Genomic DNA, 12,326 nt, shown 5'->3' on the forward strand with positions numbered 1-12,326 from the left:
CATGGATCGAGATATTCGCAAAATTCGCATTTGTGGTCCGATTTGGCTCATATTTGGAACACATAATACATGCAAGAATACAAATCGACCTGTGAAAAAAATCGCCGCTAGGTGGCGCATGGATCGAGATATTCACAAAAATCTTATTTGTGGTCCGATTTGGCTCATGCTTGGAACACCTAATACATACAAGAATAGAAAGCGACCTATCAAAAAAATCGCCGCTAGGTGGCGCAAGGATCGAGATATTCACAAAAATCGTATTTGTGGTCCGATTTGATTTGGTCCATATTTGGAACACATAATACATACATGAATAGAAAGCGACCTATGATGCCCGATTTGGCTCATATTTGGAACAAATATTGCATACAGTCCAGTAGAAGTGACTTCAAAATATTTTGGAGTTGGAGGAGGGACAAGCATACGTAGCGCAGAGTCGTGTAAAGTCTTTGAAGGATTATGTATTGAGGACTTAGGTTGTAACAAATGGTCAGGAAAGAGTCCTTGTAATAATGAGTCACTAAATGAACTAAATAGAATGAGAAATAATAGGCAATAAAATAAAGACTAAAAACTTGAAAATAAAATAATTAAAAAAAATGTTTAAGTTAAAAGGTTTTATTGAAAACAATACTTACATGAAATAATAATAATACGAAAAGCTAGAAAATAATTAGGTAGGTCCTAGGTACTAGTCATCACACTCCTTATCAATCTAGGGCGTTGATCAGACAATTAAATAAAAGCTTTGGACGCGTCATATTTCTATCGATAGTCATAAGTAAAACCAACTGAACCTTAATCAGGTTATGCTACGCCTCACATTTTTAGAAATTTCACGCGCCCAACGCTTTTATTTAATTGTCTGATCAACGCCCTAGATTGATAAGGAGTGTGATGACTAGTACCTAGGATCTACCTAATTATTTTCTAGCTTTTCGTATTATTATTATTTCATGTAAGTATTGTTTTCAATAAAACCGTTTAACTTAAAATTTTTTTTAAATTATTTTATTTAATGCTACGTACAGTTTTCTAAATAGGGTCAAGAACCCCTTTTCAAGAGGTTAAGGCATGTATGGCCCCATAACTTTGTTTCTGTTTATTCTATCAACATGTCGTTGAAAAGAGTACATTTCGCCTCTTCTATCAGTATATAAGTTGTTAATATATCTTCATAAAGGTCAGAGAAATTGCAAAAATAATGTGAAAAATTTTATTTTTTGTTAAATTTTTTCATTTTCAATCACCGTTTTCTAGAATAATTTGTCAACCAGTGCATATGTAAATTATTTTAAAACAATCTCCTATTAATTCCGTTTTCAAAGACATATATCCGCGTAACTCTTCCTAGTATATTCTATTTTAGTAAATTTTTACTGCGAAAAAAAAAGTTTTTTGTTATTTATTTTATTATCAACTTTTTATTTACATAAAAACTTTCGTTTACGTGATTTTCGTGAATGAGGTATGGCAAGACAATCACGTTGCATTCCCCAGCAGTAGTCAGCCATCATATGCTGATACCATCGGATCTCTTCCATAGTTTTTAGGTCCTGGTGAAACCGTTCGCCTTGTTCTTCGCTATAGGAACCAAGATTCTCCGGAAACTGGTCAAGGTGGCTGTGGAGATAATGGACTTTGATGGACATGTTACATCCAGAGTTTTTGTAATTCTCTAGCATGTTGTTAACAATATCAGAGTAGTTACTTGACTTGTGATTTCCCAGAAAGTCCTTAGTAACTTCAACAAACGAATTCCACGCAAGCAGTTGCAAACTGGTCATTGAATTTGAAAAATCAGTATCTTTTATCAACGTTCTTATCTGTGGGCCATCAAAAATACCCGCTTTTATTTGTTCTATGTTTAGCCTAGGAAATTTTCTCGTTCTGTAAAGAAAACATTGTCCATTTTTATCTAACGCCTTCACAAATTGTTTCCTTAGACCCAGTTTAATGTGTAAGGGTGGCAAAATAATTGAATCTCTTGTAACTAAAGGAGGGTTTCTCACATTTTGCTTTACCATTTCCAACATCTCACGTACAGGCCAGTCCCTTTCTGTCCAGTGTTGGTGCTTGGCACGACTATCCCACAGGCAATAAAAACATGGGTATTTGTTGTATCCACTTTGTTGTCCAAACAAAAAGTTAACCATCTTTAGATCTACTTGATTTTGTCTAAAACAAGTGCAATATTTTGATATTCTTCCTTTAATTTAGTTGAATGACCAATGGGAATTGAACCATATTGGTTGCCATTGTGTAAAAGAACACACTTAAGGCTTCGTTTAGAGCTGTCTATGAAGAGACGCCATTCATTTGGGTGGTATTCTGAAAAACCCATTTTGAGAAGGAGGCCTTGCACATCTGAACAAAAACCTATATCATTTTCCGAATTAAAAAATCGCAGCAAGTCTTGCTCTCTTGTACGGTAGAGAGTCAATTTCGTACCTGTAGCCAACAAGTTTTTTTTTTTTAATCTAGAAGCCCACACTTCTGCAGATTCCTTAGATAGTTCAAGATCCCTTATTAGATCGTTTAATTCTACTTGGGTAAAAGTTTTTGGCTCAGTAGACGCTATTTCTTCGATATCACTATCGCTAGACAGTTCACTATTCGATGATTCACGGGTAGAATAAAATGTTGGAACAGGTGCTTCCTCTGAATGTGGTAAAGGTCTCTTAGCGGATTGAACGTTTGGATATATCATTTTTTTAACATTAACACCACGCAAATCGACACAGCAGAAGTAACAGTCATCGAAGTGATTTGTTTGTTCTCTCCATTGCATAGGCACCCCGAATCTCCTATGGCTTCTTTTACCATTGACCCACTGTCTCAAGTGTTCACAGCACATTTTGCAAACTATTCGAGGTATCCACGGCTTGTTGTTGTTTACAACTTGCAATTTAGAGTACAAAAAATAAGCACTTTTTATAAAATCTGTTATACTTTTCCTGCATTTTTGGACTGTGTATTCCCCAAAAATGTAGCAAAACACATTTGGGTGATTGACACAACTGACTCGCGATGAAGACATGATATTGAAATTTTTTTATTTATTTATAGAAGGGTACTAACACTTGAAACCGCGCTCCCGAAAGTACTAATTACAGAAAATTTAAAAAATAAAGGGGCAGGAAAAAATTTTTATAAAATATAATTTTTTTTTTCACAGTAGAAATGAACTAAAGTAGAAAATCCCAGGAATCCGCGTAGAACGGATATAAAAAAGTTAAATGTGTTTGAAAACAGAATTAATGGGAGATTGTTTTAAAATAATTTACATATGCACGGGTTGACAAATTATTCGAGAAAATCGTGATAAAAAAAAATTTACTCTTTTCAACGATATCAAAACTGTTGATAGAATAAACCGAAACAAAGTTATGGGGCCATACATGCCTCAACCTCTTAAAAAGGGGTTCTTGACCCTATCTAGAAAACTGTACGTAGCATTAAAGAAGTAAGTATACAGTTTTTATGAGGGTACCGAGTACTACCAAATTTGGTTACAAATAGAGCTGCACCAAACCAAAACTCTTATTTTTTTGACCTGTGTTATGCATACCGTTGCCCAAATTTTAGTTAACCCAGCAAAAATTTGTATTCAAAAAAGAGTTAGAAAAAATATCTAAATTGGAGCGTTTACAATCGCTATGAGCTCATTTTGGAGGCCAAAACCAATATATTTCCCTTCTTGCAATGGTCGTCCTATATGATCCTATTAAAGTATATCATTTGAGCGTAAATAAGAGTCCGACATGAGTTATCAATATTTGTTCCAAACTCGCTTTCGCGAACATAAATATTTAAAAAATGATATGTTTTGCATGGTAGATTAGGAGCTTTTAGGCCATTAAATAAAAGCCAAAACTTGAATTTTCTTTTACCCTCCTACGCGTCGACGCTTTTCTGATTCCTACATTGCCCACTAATTTTGGACTCGTTTCGGATTCTTAAGTTATGAGCATGTTTGAGGGGTAGCTTTGTTTGCGTAAATATGTGTACCCTATAAAAATTCTCGAAGGCCTTACAGTTCAGCAGTTATATATAGGTCCGAAATATGTGAAAAATATCACCCTCAAAAATACTATCACCGATGAGTCTTTTATGACTCCAATTTGAAATTATGAACAAACGAAAAATATTAAAATTAGTAAATTAGGCAGCTCCCGAATAAAAACTCAGACATTTTCTGCGACAGTTTATTCTAAATAAAATTTTAATTCAACTAATACTAATTTCATTTCTATCTTATCCTCATGAGAGATTTATTCCAACAATTTTCTCCATTATATTTTCCGGTTCGGATATGTGCACCCAGAGAAAGAAGCATGAGATTCTTAATATTTTCACTTAAAAGTAACTTTTTTTACCAATGGTTTTGCATTAAATTGTAATTTCGTCAGTCTGACTATGTATGCACTTAAAACATCTTTTGATCATCAACATTGTGTTTTCAAGGATGAAAATACTTGAACCAAATTAGACAACATATTTGACCTTAAGTGTTCTCATATTTATTATTATTATTTATTCCATACTTCATTAGGAGCTTAAGGATTCAACAAAAGTTTTCCAATTATCTCTATTTCGTGCTATTTGTCTTAATTCGTTGAACGATTTGCCAGTTTCCTGAAGAGCCGTTCTCCTCCAAGTCATTTTTGGTCGGCCCCTGCATCGTGCCCCTTGAGGATTCCAGGTTAAGGCAGCATGTGCAACGTCATCGTATGGCTTTCGTAATATGTGACCTATCCAGCCATATTTACACGTCCGTATTCCAATATGTACACTGGTTTGGTTGGTCAGCCTCCATAACTCTTCGTTCGATATCGTTCTGGGCCACCATATCTGCATTATATTTCTCAAGCAGCGGTTAATGAAGGACTGTAGCTTGGCTTTAGTTTCAGCAGTTACGAGCCAAGTTTCCGAGCCGTACAACAAAACAGAATTCACACATGCGTTAAAAATTTTTATTCTTGTTTCAGTTCGAAGGTTGTTAGCGCGCCATACACCACGAAGTCTGGCAAAAGCTCCCCGGGCTTTTTGGATTCGAGCGTTTATATCTCTTTTTGCTCCACCATCAACGGCGAGAATACTTCCCAAGTATGTAAAGCTTTCGGTATCTTCAACATTTTGGCCATCAATTGTGGAATTTGCTGAGTTGTTACCCTTAATGCGCATAGATTCGGTTTTTCTTATAATTATTTTCAACCCAAACTTTGACGACTGGTGATGCAGGTGGTCGAGTTTTGCCTGCATGTGCTGGTGTGTGTGTGATAGCAGGACAATGTCATCTGCGTAATCCAAATCCTCAAGACTGGAGTTAAGTCTCCAGTTTATGCCCCTATTGTGCGAGTCAAATATTTCAAGCACCCAGTCCAAGACCACAATAAACAACAGTGGCGATAATATACACCCCGGCTTGACACCTGTAGTCGATTCAAATGCATTGCTTAGTTTCCCATTATGCAACACTCTGCATTTTGAGTTTTCATAGCTTTTCCTTATAATGTTAATAATTTTTTGGGGAACTCCAATTCTCTGCAAGGCCAGCCAGATGCAGTCCCTTTTAATAGAATCAAAAGCCTTCTCATAGTCTACCAAATTGCATACAACGTGCTGTTGTACTCAATGCATTGTTCTATGATAGCTCGCATAACGTTAATGTTGTCAATACAGGAGCGATTAGGACGAAAACCAGACTGTTGCTTTCGTAGACGTTCGTTTAGAGGCTGAACAATGCGCTCCAATATAATCTTGTTGAAGACTTTGCTCACCAAAGGAGCAAGCACAATGCCTCTCCAATTGTTGCAGTCAGTTAAATCGCTTTTCTTTGGTATTTTTACGATGATGGACTTTTTCCATTCTGGCGGTATCTGTTCTGAGTTCCAGATGGCTCTAAATAGGGGATAAAGCATATCGGTTGTACTGTCAACATCAGCTTTCTGGAATTCCGCTGGGATATCGTCAATTCTAGCTGATTTGTTATTTTTCAACGAACGAATAGCCGCGGCGATTTCTTCCTTACTTGGTGGTTGTGTGCATATATTACGCAGTGGTCTCCTTTGTTGACTAATGCTGGGCATATCGGGATTGTGAGCTATTACATAATACTTATGTTAGAGGCAAAATAGAAAATAGAATTCACATAGAACACACATAGCAATGGGTTCATAACGAGTGCAAACTATCCAAAGTTTGGACTCCTTTCAGACTAATTTTTGACTCCGAGTGTTTTGTAATTGTGAATTGTAATTCTAAGCAGCCTTGATTCAAATGATTTTTAAATATCCAAAAAATACAAAAAAGGAATAGTCCAGGTATTTTCCTGGTATTTACCCATAAAAATGGTAAATACCCGGTACAATCCCATCTCTAGTAATCACCTATTAATATCACACCGTAGTTTGCGTCTTTCAAGAAGACGCATCATATTGGGCAGAATTCGACTAAGGTTACATAGGTAAATTAAACGTTATTGTTAATTCCAGGTGAGCTAGAGAAATCCATAAAGAGCTTGTAAATGTTTTGAAGTTGAAGTTGAAGAAATAAGACAAAAAATTCTTCAGGTGTCGCACGAATATAGAAATGGTTGGAACGGATGGAATCTTTCGATAAATTTTTGAGACACTTTCCATTAAAAAGTTGCGAAGGGAAATCAAAACAAATCTGTGGTTCGATTTAATTTGGATGTGATACACCATTGCTCGCCTTCCTTTTTTTTAAATAACAACTACAAAGTTAGTTATTGGCTCAACTATTTAGCTTGAGGTGATAAAAATTGTCGTCATGGGAGTGTCGTAAAAATAGCCAAAATCGATTTTTTTTCATAGTTTTTTTATTTATTCCTTAGTTTTATATATCGTCGAAATGATATTTTTTATTACTATACGACTAGCACTGTAAAATAATTTTTGTCAAATTGTTGTGCTGGGATGAATTGCCTAATAAATACAAATACAAATACAAATATACATGTCAAATGGTGTTTTACTCAAAACAGATTCTAACCTGACTTAGATCGTGTAACTCGATTTCCACTTTTCTCTTTATAATATAAACTCATACATTTCTTGCCTTTGAATCAAATAAAAATATTAGTAAACAAAGAATTAATTAATTAGCACCTATAACTTCTACGCATATAAATACTTACTACATATGTGTGTATGTGTATACAATAGGCCGGGTCGATTTGTGGGGAGGCAAAAAAATCGCCCATTGCTCTGTGAAAATCATATTCTAGGGATCAAAATAAGAAACTTTGTCGAAGGAACCATACCTCTAAAACGAATTCTGATGTCCCCCCCTTTGGGTCGTAGGGGCAAATTTTGAAAAATCCCACTTTGAAATGCCTATGTTTTTTGTTTTTGGAGTTTATTTTTCTCTTTAGAAATTTATTTAGTCAGAACATATGTAAATGAAAAAATGAATCAGAATTCATTTTAGAAGTATGGTTCCTTCGGGAAAGATTCTTATTTTGATCCCTAGAATACGATTTTCACAGAGCAATGAGCGATTTTTAAATCGACCCGCCCTAGTATACATTTTGTACGTCCATGTAAAATTAATTAAAGCAAAGTAAACTACACGTATTAGTATTATACGCATACATATGATATATGTATGTATGCACAAAAGTCTAAATAACTCAATAATAGCCGTGTTTTTTAACACGCGTATATCCGTTTACGCTTAAACTTTATATGAACTGCTAAGCGACAAACTTTAAATACACCTCTGAAATTGCTGCGCATAAATTTTTTCCTACTAAATTTCAATACGCATTATACTCAGATGTAACTCAAATGTGTGTCTTTGTTTCAACCTCTACACTAATTCTATGTATTCTATGTGTGTCAAGAATTCATCGCAACTGATTCAGCTATATGTTATACCCTATGGCCATCAGAGCGTTGTGTCTCCGCTTTTCGGTACACCCTGTTGCTGTAGCTAGTTGTTTAACCACAGCCGCCAGATGGGTCTACTAAGCATTGTCTAAGCGAGGATAGGCGTTTTTTTTCACGCGAAAACGAAACGTATACGCGTTTAAAAAAAAACACTGCTAATATACTCAAGTAGACTGTAACATCACCTGTTTTACAGCTTTTTAAAAATACGGCCCAAGCGATTTTCACCCAACTGCTAGCGCAGATTCACTGCGACACGATCTAAACGTTTGTTTTGTGAATGGCATAAGAGTTCTACAATAAATCATTCATTAGGTAAAACTCAGTCGCTTGTTACAAATTTTTACCTGCTATGGAATCGTAACCAAAAAAACGATCAAATTTCAAAGAAATGGACCAAATTTTTGTAGTTTTAATTGGCTTACAAACAATTCGGCAATTAACGAATGTGTCGAATTCTTTGTAAAATCTTTAATTTCAGGTTGTGGTAAAGTACAAAGTCACACAAAATTGCATTCTAACAAAAATCCTTATATAAATAATTGCTTTAACGAAAAACCTTAGAGGAAAACCCGTGCCGCAAGCCAAACTAGTTCTGTTTTATTTACATTCAAATCTTATTATACTCAGTTGAGCAGAGCTCACAGAGTATATGAACTTTGATTGGATAACGGTTGGTTGTACATGTATAAAGGAATCTAGATATATACAGACTTCCATATATCAAAATCATCAGTATCGAAAAAAAATTTGATTGAGCCATGTCCGTCCATCCGTCCGTCCGTTAACACGACAACTTGAGTAAATTTTGAGATATCTTAATGAAATTTGGTACGTAGGTTCCTGGTCACTCATTTCAGATCGCTATTTAAAATTAACGATATCGGACTATAACCACGCCCACTTTTTCGATATCGAAAATTTCGAAAAATCGGAAAAGTGCGATAATTCATTACCAAAGACGGATAAAGCGACGAAACTTGGTAAGTCAGTTGAACTTATGACGCAGAATAGAAAGTTAGTAAAATTTTGGACAATGGGCGTGGCACCGCCCACATTTAAAAGAAGGTAATTTAGAAGTTTTGCAAGCTGTAATTTGGCAGTCGTTGAAGATATCATGATGAAATTTGGCAGGAACGTTACTCCTGTTACTATATGTATGCTTAATAAAAATTAGCAAAATCGGAAAACGAACACGCCCACTTAAAAAAAAAATTGTTAAGTCAAATTTAAAAAAAAAGTTAATATCTTTACAGTATATAAGTAAATTATGCCAACATTCAACTCCAGTAATAATATGGTGCAACAAAATACAAAAATAAAAGAAAATTTCAAAATGGGCTTGGCTCCGCCCTTTTTCATTTAATTTGTCTAGGATACTTTTAATGCCATAAGTCGAACCAAAATGTACCGATCCTTGTGAAATTTGTTAGGGGCTTAGATTCTAGAACGATAACTGTTTTCTGTGGAAAAGGGCGAAATCGGTTGAAGCCACTACCAGTTTTTATATACAGTCGACCGTCTGTCCTTCCGCTCGGCCGTTAACACTATAAAATGAGCAAAAATCGATATATCTTTACTAAGCTCAGTTCACGCAATTATCTGAACTCACTTTGTATTGGTATAAAAAATGGCCGAAATCCGACTATGACCAGGCCCACTATTTCGATATCGAAAATTACGAAAAATGAAAAAAATGCCATAATTCTATACCAAATACGAAAAAAGGGATGAAACATGGTAATTGGATTGGTTTATTGACGCAAAATATAACTTTAGAATAAAACTTTGTAAAATGGGTGTGACACCTACCATATTAAGTAGAAGAAATGAAAAAGTTCTGCAGGGCGGAATCAAAAGCCCTTGGAATCTTGGCAGGAATACTGCTCGTGGTATTACATATATAAATAAATTAGCGGTACCCGACAGATGATGGTCAGGGTAACCCTGGTCCACATTTTCGTCGATATCTCGAAAACGCCTTCACATAAACAACTACCACCACTCCCTTTTAAAACCCTCATTAATACCTTTAATTTGATACCCATATCGTACAAACACATTATAGAGTCACCCCTGGTCCACCTTAATGGCGATATCTCGAAAAGGTGTCCACCTATAGAACTAAGGACCACTCCCTTTTAAAATACTCATTATCGCCTTTCGTTTGATACCCATATTGTACAAACGCATTCTAGAGTCAACCCTGGTCCACGTTTATAACGATATCTCGAAAAGGCGTCCACCTATAGAACTAAGGCCCACTCCCTTTTAAAAAACTCATTAACACCTTTCATTTGATATCCATATCGTACAAGCAAGTTCTAGAGACACCCCTGGTCCACCTTTTTGGCTATATCTCGAAAAGGCGTCCACCTATAGAACTAAGGCCCACGCGCTTTTAAAAAACTCATTAGCACCTTTCATTTGATACCATATCGTACAAACAACTTCTAGAGTCACCCCTGGTCCACTTTATGGCGATATCTCGAAAAGGCGTCCACCTATATAACTAAGGCCCACGCCCTTTTAAAATACTCATTAATACATTTAATTTGATACCCATATCGTACAAACACATTCTCAGCTGCTCTTATTTTTTCATACGCCTCAAAACGTACGGTTTGGTCTGAATCGGTTCTCATCGACAAAAGAATATTTTCCGGATGGATACAACAAGCGTTGTATTCTACAACATTTTTATTTTCTGAACATCGTCTGGCAAATCTCGCATCCAACAAATATACTTGACGAATTCCATGTATGGATCATCTCCGTATTCTTAAAGGTTGGTTTTACCAAAAGAAATAACTTGCAGTGAAGATTTTTATATTAGATTATGCTTGCTTTTTTATTTTTGTCAAAAATAGTATTTACAATATAAGATATTAATTTTTTTGAAATATCCTGGTCCAAATCTTCATTAACTTTCTCGGCCATAGAAATACGCAAATCTTGAATAGGAGTGGTTGCGAGTAGTGCTCCAAGGCCGTTCGAAATATCAGTGAGATCTAGGACCAAGGCGTAGTTTCGCCAAGACATTTTGCATACTTTCAACTAATGCCCAGGTCGCTCGATTTCAAAATCTGCTTCCTCAGATGAGCTGAGTTCGCAAACATTTATTGCTTCTTCTTCTAGAGAATACCTTTTTTCCAATTTTATACTGCACTGATCTGAAAAAACTGCTTTGCTGTGTGTGATGTTTTCGACCAGGAAAAGAATCACACTTCTCAATATCCTCGATTTTTCACCTGCACAGCAATATTCGAAACAGATTAATCCATTCGTCTTTTTGATTCGTACTGGATGTCTGTTAACTTCATGACACTTTTTCATAATATAAAATTTTTAATTTCTTAGGGGATACAGTGATTATAGGAATTCCTGTTCGTTGCCACAATTTAATGTTTCGACTTCCACGCTTCCCGCATAACAGAAAGTATATAGTTTTTCGTAAAAAGTTTTTCCGAAAAGGTAAGTACTCAACTACGCGATTCAGTTGGTAACTTGGTAAAACTAAAACATGCCTTAATTTTAACGTATGTGCACTAAAGATATAGGTACGCCGCCGATAAACGCCGCCGCCGCCACCGATTTTTGTCGTTTTTCGCACGCAGCCGCCGAATGTCAAAAATTACGGCGCGGCGGCGGTGGCGGCGGCGTCCGGCGCGTTACTATATTTTCTACTCGTTTAATACTGTTTTCACACAGACACTTAATGATCTCATTTCACCATCTAATGAAATCGTAAATTTTTTGCTTTCACACAGAAGTAACTGCTCGATTAGTATGAAGGATGAGACAGACAATCATGGCGGAACGATATAAGGTGGGAGCATGTTAACATACCTACAAACAAAAAAAATTCCATGTACTTGTAAATTCGATGGACAAATGTCAAAATCGTACTGCGCCGGTAGTTGATGTATCAAATCAAATAAAAAAGGTTATAATCAGCTGTTCGATGCGGCCACCTTGTATCGTTCCGCCATGCAGACAATGACATTTGCTTTGAAAACTAAGAAACGGAAACGGAAGCGGAACGCTGCCAACAGAGTTGCATTGTGCTTTTGACTTCATTAGGCATTCGATTAGCTACTAATTAAATAATAATAGATTCGAATTTTGTAGGGAAGATTGAGCTCAATAAGCGTCTTAATGTAGAAAATTGCCTTTATTATTCAATAAGCCGTCTGTGTGAAATTAGTATAAGACTGTTTAGGCCATTTATTGTTCATGTCGGATATGGCCGAAAGTGATATCAACGCATGCGCATCGCTGCGAAATTTAATTCTTTCTAACTGTTTAAAAGTTATTTAAAAAAAGTAAAGGTGTCTAAGTTCGGTTGTAACCGAAAATTTTATACTTAGCGTGAGCTTCAATTGTACATTTCATTTCAGATAAATT

The 12,326-nt window shown here is 35.8% G+C and overlaps 1 protein-coding gene across 10 annotated transcripts in view; it reads right to left on the bottom strand.

Moving 5' to 3' along the window:
- The window catches only part of CaMKII (Calcium/calmodulin-dependent protein kinase II), a 3,892,153-nt gene that overhangs the window by 1,251,706 nt on the left and 2,628,121 nt on the right, over positions 1 to 12,326 (bottom strand). The window lies entirely within an intron of this gene.

The sequence above is a fragment of the Eurosta solidaginis genome, chromosome X (genome assembly GCF_040869045.1).
Source record: "Eurosta solidaginis isolate ZX-2024a chromosome X, ASM4086904v1, whole genome shotgun sequence".
Lineage (NCBI taxonomy): Eukaryota > Metazoa > Arthropoda > Insecta > Diptera > Tephritidae > Eurosta > Eurosta solidaginis.